This window comes from Danio rerio, chromosome 10, assembly GCF_052040795.2.
Source record: "Danio rerio strain M-AB ecotype USA chromosome 10, GRCz13ab, whole genome shotgun sequence".
NCBI classification, from domain to species: Eukaryota; Metazoa; Chordata; class Actinopteri; order Cypriniformes; family Danionidae; genus Danio; species Danio rerio.
In genome coordinates, this window is record NC_141030.1 from 16,943,489 (window position 1) to 16,958,978 (window position 15,490).

Below are 15,490 nucleotides of genomic sequence, written 5' to 3' on the forward strand. Positions count from 1 at the left end.
TGTCACGCCCGTACAAGCATGCAGTTTTCTGCTGTGTAAACTGCTCTCTCAAATAAAATCTGACAAGTGTCTGTAACGAGTGAAAATGGGGTGCAGCTCCTTTAAGAGAGTTTGCCATTGTATGTGTGAATGTGAACTTTCTGTAACAAGCGTATGTGCACGGGAGTTTTTTTTATTTATTTTTTTTCCCTTGCTCGGATTAAGTTATTTTCTGTAATATATCGTGACAGAAGAATAAAGCACAAGATGTGGGATGAGACCTGTGTGAGCCTTGATTTATTTTTCTGCTGCTACCATGAGTTAGGTGAGCTATCTTGTATTTTTATTAACTCAATGCGTTACACGACGTCTTTCACATATATCCGGAATATGCAGGTGTAAGTAAGATGAATCATCCACATATCTTTTGCGACCTCATTATCTGAGATGTGAAATGCATGGAAAAGCTGCATGGAGAATCAATGCAAAGTCGTGCACACACATAAGAGACACTAACGCACTGGTGGAGTATGCATGTATGTGTGTGTGTGTGTGTGTTTACAGCAGTTTGACTGTTAAATATGAATTTGTAGCTAAATCGTTTGCGGTGCAAAGCAGCATTTCCCATTGTTTACATCGTTGTTACACCATGTCATGATCGATTTAAACAAATAAAAACACTTACAGATTGTAGTACACAGCTTCGAGGTAATATTTAAACGAATCCAGCACTGAACTGGGAGAGATTCTGAAGCTGTGTTTTGTCAAATCATGCTTGCTATGTATTCTCTGGAACATAATTAATATTGAACTGTAAGCTCTTCTGTCTTTGTGTCGTGTCCTTTGGAAGCCCAAATACAGAAACAAACGAAGCTCTGTGGAAAAAGCTGTGTTTGGACGCATTTTTAGCTCCATCTCTGCTATAACGTTACAGTGCCTCTGGCCAAGGCCCTTAGCTGCGCAGTGTGTGTGCGCAGTAAACGAACCTTTGTAATCTCACACGGGGTGGAAATATTTTTTGTAGTCCCCAAAATTCGTTCATGGTAGGCTTTGCTAAGCTAACTCTGTAAAAACCAAGGTCTCCCTTTACATTAAACTTGAAACTTTTTACATTCAGAGATGTTGTTTGTTCACACAGCTACATTACACATCAACTAAAGTTTAAAATATGATATCATAGTAGACCACCCCTTTAAAAGGCTTACCCTAAACGTCCTCACGTGATCATATAAAGACGCTGCGGGAAAGATGAAGGCGGAGGGAGACCAGGGGGCTGTTCCAGAAAGCAGGTTATGTGAGATACCCGGGTAAGTTTGAGAATCAGCAGATAACCTCAGCTTTGGTTCCAAAATCGAAGGTAACTTCTGGGGTATGTTAGGTAGCCATAGCAAGTTATTCTCTGAAGACAACTTTTTCCGGAGCAGGTTATCTTCAGAGAATAAGTTGCTATGTTCCAGAGTTTGTCTGTTTCAGAGAGTTTACTGAGCATTGCATGGTCTTTTGATGAGTATTCATGGACGTAGAAGCACAGATATAACTTTCTCACAACAAAACAAAATGTGTATAAGTAGGTCTTTTCATAACCAAATGTACATTTGATTTAAATGAACGTTATCGTTTTCAAAAGAATTGTTAATGTATTTAACAAACCTTTTGAAATCAAACGTGACAAGCCACGGGTATGCGCTTTACCATAGAAAATGTAATGTGTATTTATATAGCGCATTTATTGTGTATGGCCATACACCCATAATGCTTTACAATCATGAGGGGGGAGGGGGGGGTCTCCACATCACCACCAGTGTGCAGCATCCACTTGGATGATGCGAAGGCAGACACAGGACAATGGCGCCAGTGCGCTCACCACACACCAGCTATTGGAGGAGTGGAGAGACAGTAATAGAGCCAATTCAGTGGATAGGGATGATTGGGAGGCCATGACTGTAAGGGCCAATTGAGGGACTTTGGCCAGGACACCGGGGTTACACCCCTACTCTTTACGAGAAGTGCCATGGGATTTTTAATAACCCCAGAGAGTCAGGACCTCGGTTTAACGTCTCATCCGAAAGACGGCGCCCACTGACAGTATAGTGTCCCCTTCACTTTTACAGGGCATTAGGACTCACACAGACCGCAGGTTGAGCGCCCCCGGCATTCAGTGCAGCTCTTTATTCGCGTCAGGGCATTTTAGGCAACTGTACAATGTGGCAATAGCGTGTAGGACCATCTGTACAGTATGCCTGGCACTGAACTGTTTTATACACTTTTGTACAGTTCCTTGGTCATAAACCACTGCGTATTTTTACACAGATGATTCAGAGCGCGGCAATAGTCGAAGGACAGTGCATCATTAAATAACAACGTAGTGCACAGCGGAGCGATTTCAAATTTCACATAAAGATCACATGTTTTTCTCTTTCTCTTTCTGCACCCTCACATTTTCTTTAGTTTATATATAATATTAAAAGGGGTGGCAGCTTTGTCTTTTGTAGGAAAATATATCCATATTTTAAGATGCAGGACGCCGTTCATTTGTATACATCCATTCATGCACACACACCTGATACATTTTTTATATAATTTTTTTCAGGGTTTCTAAATGCTATTGTGTGCAGTAACTGCAGCCAGTTTTAAAGCTCCATCAGTCACTAAAGGACACTGATAATATGAAATCTGTCCATAGTATAAATGTGCAGGTACAACTTTTTTTTTCTGTCCTGTTTTTTTTCTGTAAGGCTTGAAGCATACGCTGCTATTCTGAACCAATAGTCGGAAACAAAGCAGTTGAAGGATGGCGTGTTTAAATCCATTATTTATCTAATTATTGTAATCTGACTCCATTAAAAATGTTATCATCGATAAAGAGAAAGAATCTCTACGTCTTAAAGCAAGCAATGTTGTTTATCTAGTTAAATATTTAAATATACAGACATTATAATAAAACAAACAAACATACTGTATAAAGAAATTAGCTGTAACATATGCACTGCTGAACAACAAAGACAGTGAAACTGCCTTTGTTAGCATATGAGGCTACGCACTGGTGTGCGAAAGATGCAGAGTAAAAGCCGTTCTCCCAGACCAACAGTACCTTTCCTTATTATACTCTGAGCAAAGCATCGTCAAACATGAGAACAAAAAACCAACCCTCAAAACCAGCTGAACATGAGAGCAAAGTTGAGGAGATAAAATGGGGGAGAAGAACATTAACAAACTCTCCTCAGGCCATGACTCAACAATAGCAAATATATTGAAATACAACCAATCAATTTGTCTGTTGATTTCATCACTACAAAGCTATAAGTCATAAACTGTCAAACGGCACCAAAAATGACAAAGTTATATGAAGGAAGATCACGAGCAGACGAATTGTGTATGGTTAAAAGCACATGGTTACTGTAAGCAAATGGCAGAAATGTGTATTGGAGCTGTGAGGAACTCTGCCACTACAGGAGGACCCATCCCAAGTTAGGAATGTCTCAGTAGTCCTTCATTAGCATAGAAGAAATATATAAGAGAAGAATATATAATAATTTCTCATTTTACACAACTATAAAACTCATCACTGCTTCCACTTACTAGCTCTTAAGTGATGATGACCCCACCTCATTACTATGTTGAGGCGAAATAGCTAATTTTCAGGGAGTAAAGATTCAAGTGAATAATACAAATATAGTGAAAAAAAAACATTGTGTAAAGCAAATGGTGCTTTATATAATGTTTCTTTTAACTGTATTTGTATTATACAATTGAATCAGTACTAGGCACTACATTGTTACTTGCTGGAAGGATACCCTGAAAGGATACCCTTTTCTGCCTTATTTGATGCCACCATACCTGCAGCCTGACCCAGAGGAAACCTCAGTGACCCAAGCAGACCAAAGAGATAAAAGAGTGCTAAGAGACATGACTTGTCAAATTAATTAAATAGTTTGGTCTGAAGCACTGTTCATTTATTTAGTTGTTGAAATGAAATGAATGATTTCTTTACATTGCTTTATACACACACCTTGCAACATGTAACATATTTTTTTCCTATACATTTCTCACCTTAAGGTTATGCTCATGAGACTTTTTTATCTTTGAAGATGGACCTTATAAAGCTACTTTAGAATTAAAATAAACAAATAAAAGATTGTTTTGTGATACAACAATGAAATATAAATATGAAAGAAAAACGAAAAATTATTCTTTCACTGTTTGTTAGTTAAGGCAGAAGAAATTTAATCTGCGTGCAAAACAAAACAAAACAAAAAATGTAAAAAGAACCCTAAAGTTACCTCACAACAACCACTTACAACTTTGACAAATAATTCAACCACTGATTAGCCTTAATAAAGGGACAGAGCAGCTCCTCAGTTATTTGGTGGTGCCAAGCAGTTAGACAGGCCTCAGCCTCTTTTCTGTTAGCTGCATGACAGAAAGAATATTCTGGAGTATTTAATACATAGCTTCAGTAGTCAAATATTACCTTTTAAGAGAAAAGTTCTTCTAGAGTTCTCCAGAAGGATTAATTTCTAAAAGTCTTATATACTAACCAATACTCATTATTATTGTGGCCTTAATAAATTAATGGCAAGAAAACTAAATGCATGAATAGTTAAACATCATACTTTAAAATGATGTTAAAATTACATTTCAGTTTTCATTACAATAAAAGGTGGCCTATTTAATTAACTACTGAATTTTTTCTTATCATATAATATTTTTCTTATCTATTTATTATCTTATATTTCTTTCCTTTGTTGATACAGATACAGTTTACTGTTTTTTTCTTTATAATCGGCCTTAATTCCTCGTACGCCAGCATTAAAACCTCCAACTCCGCCTCTGTAAAGTGCGTTGCCTTTTTTTCTCATGGTGACTTTCTATGATGACTCGTGAATTCGGCTATCTACTAAAAATGCCTTCAGGTAAATGCACTGTCCGCGCATTAACCCGCGGTTATCTTCAGGAGGTTGATTTAACTAACTCTTATCACCTGTTTTGGAACCGACATACTCACGGCAAGCAGGTTTTGGGTTAATTAACCGAGAGTTCAGAGTTTAGCATATGGTAAATTAACCCAGCTTTCTGGAATACAACCTAGAGCTCACTTTTTATCGACGGCCGCATGGCGCGCATTCAAACACATACACACAACCAACAGTGATTTAATTGCTGTTACTGCTGCTATATTTACCTGTCCCTATTTGTTCTGTCAGCTAAAGTGGTACAGAACAGCAGGAGTCCGGTTTCTCTGAGTTTACCCGTGCTGTGGTAAAAGGGTGGGTCTGTTTTCTGCTTGGGCTTTCTTCAGCTCTCTTTACTCATTTGTATACATTTGTGTATTGTAAGCTGGGGACCTACATTTTTGCATTCCAGTTTTGGTTTTGACTGTTTTCCACCTTTGACTTTGGCAAAATTGTGAGTATTTGATCCCTTGCTAGTTCTTGTGGCTTAGGAAGTTTAGTTGTTGTTGTTTTTTTCTTTCAAAGGGTCCATTTTCATAAAATGCCATGATGTGCTTTCACAACTTTTAAGGACTTGTGTATTAGATTCCTTCACATGTTAAATAGTTTTTAGAAGTTGCTTCAAAATAATTAGATTAACTCTCCATAAAGGTTTACAGTTTTTATTTTATCACCTCTTTTATAAATAATTTGTGTTTAATAATACTTAATGTATATAGGCTCTCAATTTACAGCTATTTATCAAAAACCCTTTTTAGAAAAGACTCAAAATGATCAAATGAGGAAAATGAATAAAATCTAATATTATTCAACGGGTTAAAATGTAGAAGTAATTCAGGATACCTATCAAGAAAATAATTATCATGCAAGGATGCTTTCAATTGAATAAATGTGGCAACATTGTTGCATTTTAAAACATATTCAAACAGAAGGCAGTTGTTTTGCAATCTGAATGCTTAAACCCCCTTTGAAATTCTTTTTGTTTTTTTTAATGTTTCCCAAATGATGTTTAACAGAGCAAGGAAATTTCACTGCTGCCTGATAATATTTTTTTCTTTTGGAGAAAGTCTTATTTGCTTTATTTCGGCTAGAACAAAAGCAATTTCAATTTTTTTTAAAACCATTTTAAGGTCAAAATTATTAGCCCCTAAGCTATATATTTTTTCAATAGTCTACAGAACTAACCATCGTTATACAATAACTTGCCAAAATAACCCTAACCTGCATAGTTAGTTGACCCAATTATCTAAACCTAAAGCCTTTAAATGTCTCTTAAAATTGTATAGAAGTGTCTTGAAAAACATCTAATTAAATATTATAAACTCTATCGATATTATTAGTGTAAAAATAGTATATATGCTATATAAATATTGTCATGGCAAAGATTAAAGAAATCAGATATTAGAAATGAGTTATTAAAATTATTTTGTTAGAAATATGTTAAAAATTGCTCCGTTAAACAGAAATTGATGAAAAAATAAACTGTATATAAACATGTGTGTGTGTGTGTGTGTGTGTGTGTGTGTGTGTGTGTGTGTGTGTGTGTGTGTGTGTGTGTGTGTGTGTGTGTGTGTGTGAGAGAGAGAGAGATGGAGCTTTTAAAGGTATTTTAATTTAATTTGTGGTTGAATAAATGCATTTGCAATTACCATAAAATTCTTATTTCACTCAGACTTATAGTAAATCTCATTGTGAATTTAAAAATGCAAATCATAAAATAAAAATCCTCTTTTGTCTATTCAGTCTATTAAGTGTTTTGTTTGTTTGTTTTTAGTGATATAATAAAATGTTTTCTATGGCTTGTGAAATTACTAATTTATCCTGAAAAGCATTTAGGTGTAAATGTTTACTTCTATCTGGTTTCACTTTTCCTAGAGCACTTTTTCTTTTTATTTTTTTTCCCAGGTTATCCTACTTTTCCTTATCTCTACTTTATAAAAAATAAGTCGTCTTAACTAACATGGTGGCACAAAGATCCTTTAATTACAATTTTTTTTTTATGGAAACTTACAAAACTGTCTCTATCAAGACAAACAATTAAACTTTAAAATGGTTTGTCTGCGACATCGCTAGGCATGGGCTGGTATAATTCTTACGGTATGATAACCTTGGATAAAAATATCACGGTTTCAGTGTCAAGGTATTTTTATTATTGATCCAAAATAAGTTATTTTTAAATGTTTGGGTTAAAATCAACTTTTCCCCATAATTTTTTGTAACAGTTGATGTTGATGTTCCTTTTATTGCTGAATATTTTGTTGCCCTAAAAAAACTTACTAAAATCGTTGTGAAAAACTTGTTAAAAAAATAAATGTACACATATCTTAGAAACGATATTGCAGAAAGCTTTGAACGTTTTAAAACCTTGACTTTTCCAAAACGTGGTATACCTTGAAACCAGTTATAGTCCCATGCCTAGACATTGCTACAACAAAGGTGATTTTGTAAACTTTTTGAACTTCAACTATTTTTTTCTTGAATCAACATTTGTTTATGCAGATTTTGTGTGCTTTCTTTTTTGCTTCATAGTTCAGCATGTCTGTACCTGCCATGAGTCCGCTGGATAAAGATAGCAATGTGTCTCGACAACCGGATGCATGTGCTGATGTCACATGTCAGTTTGGCAGCTGTGTGTTGGTGCATGATGAGCCTGTATGTGAGTGTATGCTGGGATATACTGGGGAAACCTGTCAGGAAACAGTCAATGAGACTCTGGTTGTCCCTCTCACTCTCGGCGTCCTGACTGTCACCATTTTCTGCATTGTCCTGTTATTTTCCATTGCAATTTTCTGTCAAAAGCTAAAGGCAAAAAAGAGGTAAGACCTTGTATTTTTTTAATTACTTTTGAATTTATCAAGATTTTTTATTTTTTTTTAAAGGCAGTTTATGCATAAAGAGTAATGGGATCTGCATTTTTTGCCCAATTGAATAAAATCTATTGACAATCCTTGTTTTCTGCATTATATGCCAAGCCAGTAAACTGATATCATCAGAGAATGAATCAAAACCATTATATAGACCATACATATATGACTCCTAAACAAATTTAAACTCTCTATAATAAAATAATAAAAAGTCTTTATTATTTCTTCCATTACTGCTTGTTAATATTTAAAGCAGTACGTCTGCCCAATGTCAAGTTGTGCAAATATTCAAATTAATAATATCCTAATATTAATGTATGCTAGTGTATATGTATGTATGTATATGTATATATATATATATATATATATATATATATATATATATATATATATATATATATATATATATATATATATATATATATATATATATATCAGAGGTCGCAATAACCGAATATTTGACAGACATTGACAGATTTTTTTTCAGCAGTGACGGAAAAATCTGAATGTGATCTGTCATTTTGACAGATTATGCTGAGGGTGATCAATTGTAATTTGTAGCTAAATAAAATTCCCACTCTTTTCCAGCTGATGGCGATTGTCCTTGTTTTGTCTCTTTGTCACCGCTGCGTACAGTTGCGAAAATGTCACAGCAGCTGACTGTGAGAAATTTCTTTAAAGGCCAAATAGTTGTGATATTAATAATAAAGGTTAAAAAAGAGGAAGTCCTCAGTCACCGACAGCTGTTATAAACCAATCAAGGTGGTCAGGTGCTTTTGAGTGCGTTGTGAGCACTACCAAACGCAGAGGGGTCAGGGGTGCAGCCGCGCCCCTGGTGCAGAAGAAGCGTGTGCTTTAGTATTTGTTCCCTGTGAAACAAGTGCTTGCAGGATCGTGAAATCCCACATTCAGAGAATCCAGCAAAATTAGTTCTGATCACAGCTTAGGAGAAATGTTTTTTAACTACAAAACGCTAGCTGTAGTGGTGCTATTATCCTGGTCTTTGGTTACGAGAAGTCAACTTTCCGAGGCAAAGACACAGAATTGAATGACAACTGCCTCTGCATCAGTCTCCCTTGATGCGTTTGATTACGCACAGGGAAGCACCCAGTTCAGGTTAACGCAGGAGGAAGATATGAGTTATGGCAGATAAAAGCTTTTGTTCAATTGTCAAAAAAATAAATGAATAATTTAGCCTATATGCTCATTGTCCAAGTTCATTATTAAAATATAAATGAAAAAAATCAGAAAGTCAAATAAAAAAAAGCAAATTAAATAACGATCAATAATAGGTTATGACAATTTACAACCCTCTCCGTCAAAGTGACGGACAATGAGAAAGTCTAACGTGACCTCATATATATATATATATATATATATATATATATATATATATATATATATATATATATATATATATATATATATATATATATATATATATATATATATATAATGTTTTCTAAATTATGTTCAACAGAGCAAGGAAATTTTCACAGTATGTCTGATATTTTTTCTTCTGGAGAAATCTTTTTTGTTTTATTTTGGCTAGAGTTTTACATATTTTAAAAAAAAATTTTGATAGTCTACAGAACAAACTATCATTATACAATAACTTGCCTAATTACCCTAACCTCTTCTCTCCATGAAACAGAAATTGGGGGAAAAAATAAACAGGGGGCTAATAATTCTCACTTCGTGTGTGTGTGTGTGTGTGTGTGTGTGTGTGTGTGTGTGTGTGTGTGTGTGTGTGTGTGTGTGTGTGTGTGTGTGTGTGTGTGTGTGTGTGTGTGTGTGTGTGTGTGTGTGTGTGTGTGTATGTATGTATGTATGTATGTATATGTGTATATACACATACACATACATACATACATACACAAGCATCATGGTAAGGTAACCGGTTTTAAAGTTAATTACGGTTTAGAAAAATCACGATTTTAATACCGCTAAAATGTTCTGTTATTTTGTTCCAAAGGTGCAGTATGTGTAAGGTTTTTTGTTGCTTTTGTGTTGTTGTTAAGAAAGTGTTGTAAATAAAAAAACTTTGTTTTTGAAACTAATGAAGAGAGCAGAAATCAATTATTTATTTCTTGTTAAGAGTTCAAAAGCAATTCGACAATTGGCTTCTAAGTCGTTCCATAGCCAGGTGTGTGTTATTCCAGCACAATCTCACGGCAATTCGTAACTTTTTCATTTAGTGGCTAATTCGTATGAATTTGTACGATCTAATTCGTACAATTTAGTACGATTTGCTTATCCCCCAATGACGGTTGGGGTTAGGGGTGGGGTCAGGTGCCACGCCTCCTTTTTAAAATCGTACCATTTCGTACGACTGAACTCGTACAAATTCGTACGAATTAGCCACTAAACTGGCAAAACGTTAAATACTTACGTTTTCTCGTGAGATCAGGCTGGTTATTCTCTCATTGTTCCAATTACAATGAGCAGATAAAAGGTCCAGAGTTAACTTCAAGTATGCTTTTTGCATTTGGAATCTTTTACTGTCAACTGAAGAGATCCAAAGAGCTGTCACTATCAGTCAAGCAAGCATCATTAGGCTGTAAAAGTAAAACCCATCAGAGAGATAGCAAAAACATCATGCATGGCCAAAACAACTGTTTGGAACATTCTTGAAAACAAAGAATGCAACAGTGAGCTCAGCAACACCAAAAGACCTGGAAAACCACAGAAACCACTGTGGTGGATAACCAAAGAATTCTTTCCCTGGTGAAGAAAACACCCTTCACAAGGGTATTAGTTTCATATTTGGCCAAATTCTTCAAAACTCATTGGACTGTGCTTTACAGTGCATATGGAGAATGACCCAAAGCATACTGCAAAAGCAACCAATGAGTTTTTGAAGGTAAAGAAGTGGAATGTTATGCAATGGCAAAGTCAATTTGATCCAAATCCAACTGAGCATGCATTTCATGTGCTGAAGACAAAACTGAAGGGAAAATACCCCAAGAGCAAGCAAGAACTAAAAACAGTTGCGGTAGAGGCCTGGCAGAGCACCACCAGGAATGAAACCCAGGGTTATAAAGAATTTGCAACCAAGTATTAAAAAAAAAAAAAAGTAAAAGTTTGATTTATGATTCTTATTCTGTCAAATTACTTTTGGTCCCTTAACAAGTGAGAGGCACATATGCAAACTGTTGTAATTCCTACAGCGTTTAAATGATTTGGATGTAAATACCCTCAAAGTGTTTATAGGGTACCAATGAAAATAAGTTTGTTTTTACTAAATGCTTACACCACACAACATTTACTTTTGAAGCTTTTGAACATTTATATGTCTAACAACATGTTATGAAATTAAAATTTTAAGAAAGCAAAATGAAATTAAATTGTGTTTATGGACTTGATGCTTGAGTTGATTTGCTATAATGACAAAATATCAAAACTGATTTGATCTTTTGATCAACAGAAAGAAGGCGGCTGAACAAGCTTTGTTAAGAAATAGAGAGTGTCATTGACATGTCTTAATGCGTCATTCCAGAGAAAAGGTATGTCGTTCTGCATCACATAAATCATTATTGCTCTCACTCAAATCAACTTTGACCTCAAAAAGATAACTTGTTCTCTTTTTTTTTTCTCTAAACAGTACAGACAACACATCTTTTACACGCTACATGAAAGAACATTCTAGCATTACATTTAAATTTCTATTCATTGTGCATGAATTAGAGCTGTGCTGTTGTTAGAAGAATAGAAGTGTCACTGAATGTACTCCACAAAAAGTATTTTAGGTCAAAAAGTGCATAAAGTTCACAAGATTTTTTAGATTATTATGTCCTGTACTTGCGGGGGCCATACATGTGCATTCAAATAAAAGAAACTAGTTGCTGAGACATGCCAAGCATTTCAGTGCTATTGTGGATTTAGATTAAGGTCATGCGTGACAGGAGAGTCTGAATGACTGAAAGCAGATGAGATTCGTAGACTGATGGATCAGTATTTTTCTTTGACGTGTTCATGATATACAGTCACACTATTCTCATGGCCCTCTGTTGCTTTTAATTTTGTAATTACACAGTTGTTTACTGTGCATGAAATATTTATATTAACATTACGAGCTTTCTGTACAGTATTTTCTAATAAAGATTTGTTTATGACTGCTAATTTTTGTCTTATTTCAGGCAAACTGACAGACTGATTTAGTGTTCTTTGTGATAGATTTTCGCATGAAAGTATTATTTTATCAAATTTTTCCCAATTTGTGTCTTTAATCATGCAAATTATGTTTTTATTGAGGCTATGTACGACAATGATGTAGTGGAAAAACTACTAAATGAACAGATTCCCTGGCTTTTTTATAAGTGAAGTTTATTCATAAACTAATTTCGAGAGGATCGCGTGCTTATGATTGCTTTCAGCTGGACCCGCATTATCCAATTGACAATGTACCAATCAGATGATCCAAGCTACTATTAATACCCTAAGTTACGTATCACAGCTCTCTTCGTTTTGAAGAATCCCCCTCTTCCACACCTCCTCCTTCCTAGATGGGTGGCACGGTGGCCCAGTGCTTAGCACTGTTGCCCCACAGCAAGAACGTCTTTGGTTCTAGTCTTTACCAAACCAGGTTTCTGTGCGGAGTTTTCGCGTTCCCCCTGTACTCGCGTAGGTTTCCTCCCAGCGTCCAAAAACATGCAGCCTAAGTTTATAGACTAATACAAATCAACACCATAGACATGCTATTACCAAGTACTTATCTCTTTAAAGAGCACCTACTATTTGCTCTTCAGCCACCATGACAGGGGAGTTCTTGAGATCTACCTGAGCTCAAACTCTCCTCTCGTCTTGCAACGGGAGGGGGCCCCAGGCTCGAGGATCTTTTGAGCTCAGGGCTCTCTCCCGGGACAGCATGCCAAACAAGCTTTATCAGTCATCAGCTAAGTATGAACTCTTAAAGTTGTATAAAATTCGCATTTACAAACATTTGTGAAAGCTGTGAAAATGTAGTATGCCAAGCCAATTAGATGGCACTGTCAGCTCTATAGTAAACGGTACCTGTAGGAAAATCACGATAAACTCTTTGTTGGCTGATGTCTTCCTGTGTTCCGTGCAGATCCAAAACATATTCCATCAGTAGTGACGGTGTTTCAAATTTGCCCTGTGTGTATGTCTCTCATACTGGTTGTAATATTTGTGAAGTCAATGCAGTTTTGCAACTCCTGAGCAGCAAAAAAAAAAAAAAAAACACCATGCGCTCCACTATTGCTGTTTGTTTGTCTGCACTTGCTTTTTAAAATGGACAAGTACTGCACTGCGCAAGTCTACATAACTAACCTGTACTATGTTCAAATTGGCTGATATTAGATTGAAACCATAGCAGTGGCATATTTGCATTTTGAAACTTTTTTTTAAAAGTTATTGTTTTTTTAGTCTTTAAAATGTCATTGTTGTTTGAGAAGGTAAAATGCATTCAATGTTTAGTTTTTTGGTTGGAAATTTTACAACCCCAAACCATAAAAAGTTGTGAAATGTAGAAAATGCAATAAAAAAAAGAAAGTATTCATTTCTGAATTTACGTTGACTTGTAATTCATTGCAGACAATACAAAAGCAAATTATTTAAATGTGTTCTTCATGATTTTTGTTTTTTTTATTCTTGCAACACATTTCAAAAATTGTTACAACAGTAAAGCATTTACTACTTTTTAATGTTCCCATTCTATTTCACAACACTTACAAGACGTTTAGGGACACCAAGTGATAAAGTGTTTCAAGTGTAATTTTCTCCCATTCGTCCTCCAAACAAGTCTTAAGGTAAGTACCAATACAGATTTACTGTGACATTTTGTTCTTCTCCACATTTTTTACCTTGTTCTTTCATTCCTTATGGATCTCCTTGTTCTTTTTCCATATCTGACATACCACCTTCTTATTTTCCTACCCTTTAATCATAGTCTATTTTACCTTCTCTCCAGTTGTTCTTCTTCTCCAGCCATTAACCAAAAGATGTAATCTGACTCTATTGATCATAAAGGTGACTTCCTCTGTGAGGACCGGAGGAAGTGTATTGCTAAGGCTTATGTTTGTGATGGCCACTCTCACTATGGTTCTGATGTGGTTGGATAAGTGTGTCCGGTACAGTCATCTGATGGAGACAGGGACTGTATAGGAATGGATGTGATGAAAAAGATAGTGAACTTCAGTGCAATCCTGGTGAGATTGTTTTCAAAAAATATGAAATTCGTTGAAACTAAACCGTATTACCAGTAACTACTCCAACACACCTGTTCTTGGCATGCTGATTCCTTCACAGGGATGTTTCAGTGTAATCGAGAAAGAAGTGTATTAATTTTTGGCAAGTGTGTGATTGATCCTCTTACATTGTGGCTGTAGTTCAGGCCTGGTTTAGAGTTTGGTTTGGTTTTCATCAGGCCATCTGTGAGCTACTGCCATGCTAGTTTGTTTGATGATCTCCACATGTTGACTTGGATTGGTTGATGAATCAGAGTACAAGCATAAGGGTAATTCTTCCACCACTGGCACTTGTATGTCCTTCAATCATATATGCAAAAATAGATATAATTTTTGTTCAAATTCCTTTCTCTTTGTCAAACTAACAATAAAACCTACTTTAAAAAAATACCAGCTTTCTATTATATATTTTTCATATTATTTAACCTCCTTTTAGTAGTCAAAATCACTGTTTTCACCTTGTCGCACACCCAGAGTTTTAAACTTCAACAATGAAAATGACATTTTAAAATATTATTTATCTGGTATCTATTAATGTATCTTAATGAAGCACTAGTGAAATAAGTTCAATGTTTTATAGTTATTAATGTGAGACTATTATCAATTAATTTTTTTATAGAAAAAATAGCTGTCGCACAGTATTTTTGTAATTTCCACCACAACACTGTAATGTCGCTTTATAAAGTTTGTGTGAAAGATTATTCATGTGGTTTCTATGAAAATGAATAGTGCCATCTGAGAACATCTTCAAGATGGAGGGAATTAAAATTTTTATCAACAACACTTGAAGAAAAATCAAGGTAAATATTGCTTGATAAGGAAATGCATTTATTCTATGTAATTTCTAAACATGTTGTACCTTCAAAGGTGTTTTTAAAAAGCAAACAAAATGTAAGTAAATAAGAGTGTTTTGTATACACGAAAGGCTAGTATCAATTCAAAGAAAATAAATCATCTGAAAATTAATTATCAGAGCATCAAGCATATTTGCATAAGTGAATCCCTCTGTTGAATGAGAGTCACTGTGAAAATGGTATGCAAACGCTGCCTTGTATATGGTGTGTACCTTGTGCAGCACTATTTCTGGTTTCCCATTATGGAATGACTACAGATACTGCCACCTGCAGGTGCAGATACATCTACTTACTTACTTACTTACTTACTCCGGTGCAGAACATGTGTTCACACATGGTTTTGGGGTCCAGACGGGACCAGACGCAGCCAATGCGAGGTGACAACACGGATCGATTTCATTGCCACTAATACTTTGAAGTTAACTTAGTGCATCGCTGGCTTAAGGAGTTCAAAGACCACATCCTTTAATTAACTAATATATCATTAGTTTCTTACTAATCGTTTCCTTTTTTCATAAATCTGTTAATTCTTTGCCTTTTTAAATATGAAATGCCTTTTTCCTGACGTCCCTTTAAACTTTACCTTGTTGACAAAACCTTGATGTGGTGGTTGAGTTGTCCTCAGGTTCACC

General features: G+C 35.4%; 1 long non-coding RNA gene across 3 annotated transcripts; it reads left to right on the plus strand.

Annotated features, from left to right (window-relative positions):
• The first annotated feature begins 4,815 nt into the window (after positions 1-4,815).
• On the plus strand, positions 4,816-11,917 carry si:dkey-88l16.5. Of its 3 annotated transcripts, none has more exon segments than NR_170264.1 (4): positions 4,816-4,892; positions 7,461-7,747; positions 11,223-11,301; positions 11,400-11,917. It is a non-coding gene; the product is annotated as a si:dkey-88l16.5 (long non-coding RNA).
• Positions 11,918-15,490: the final 3,573 nt, after the last annotated feature.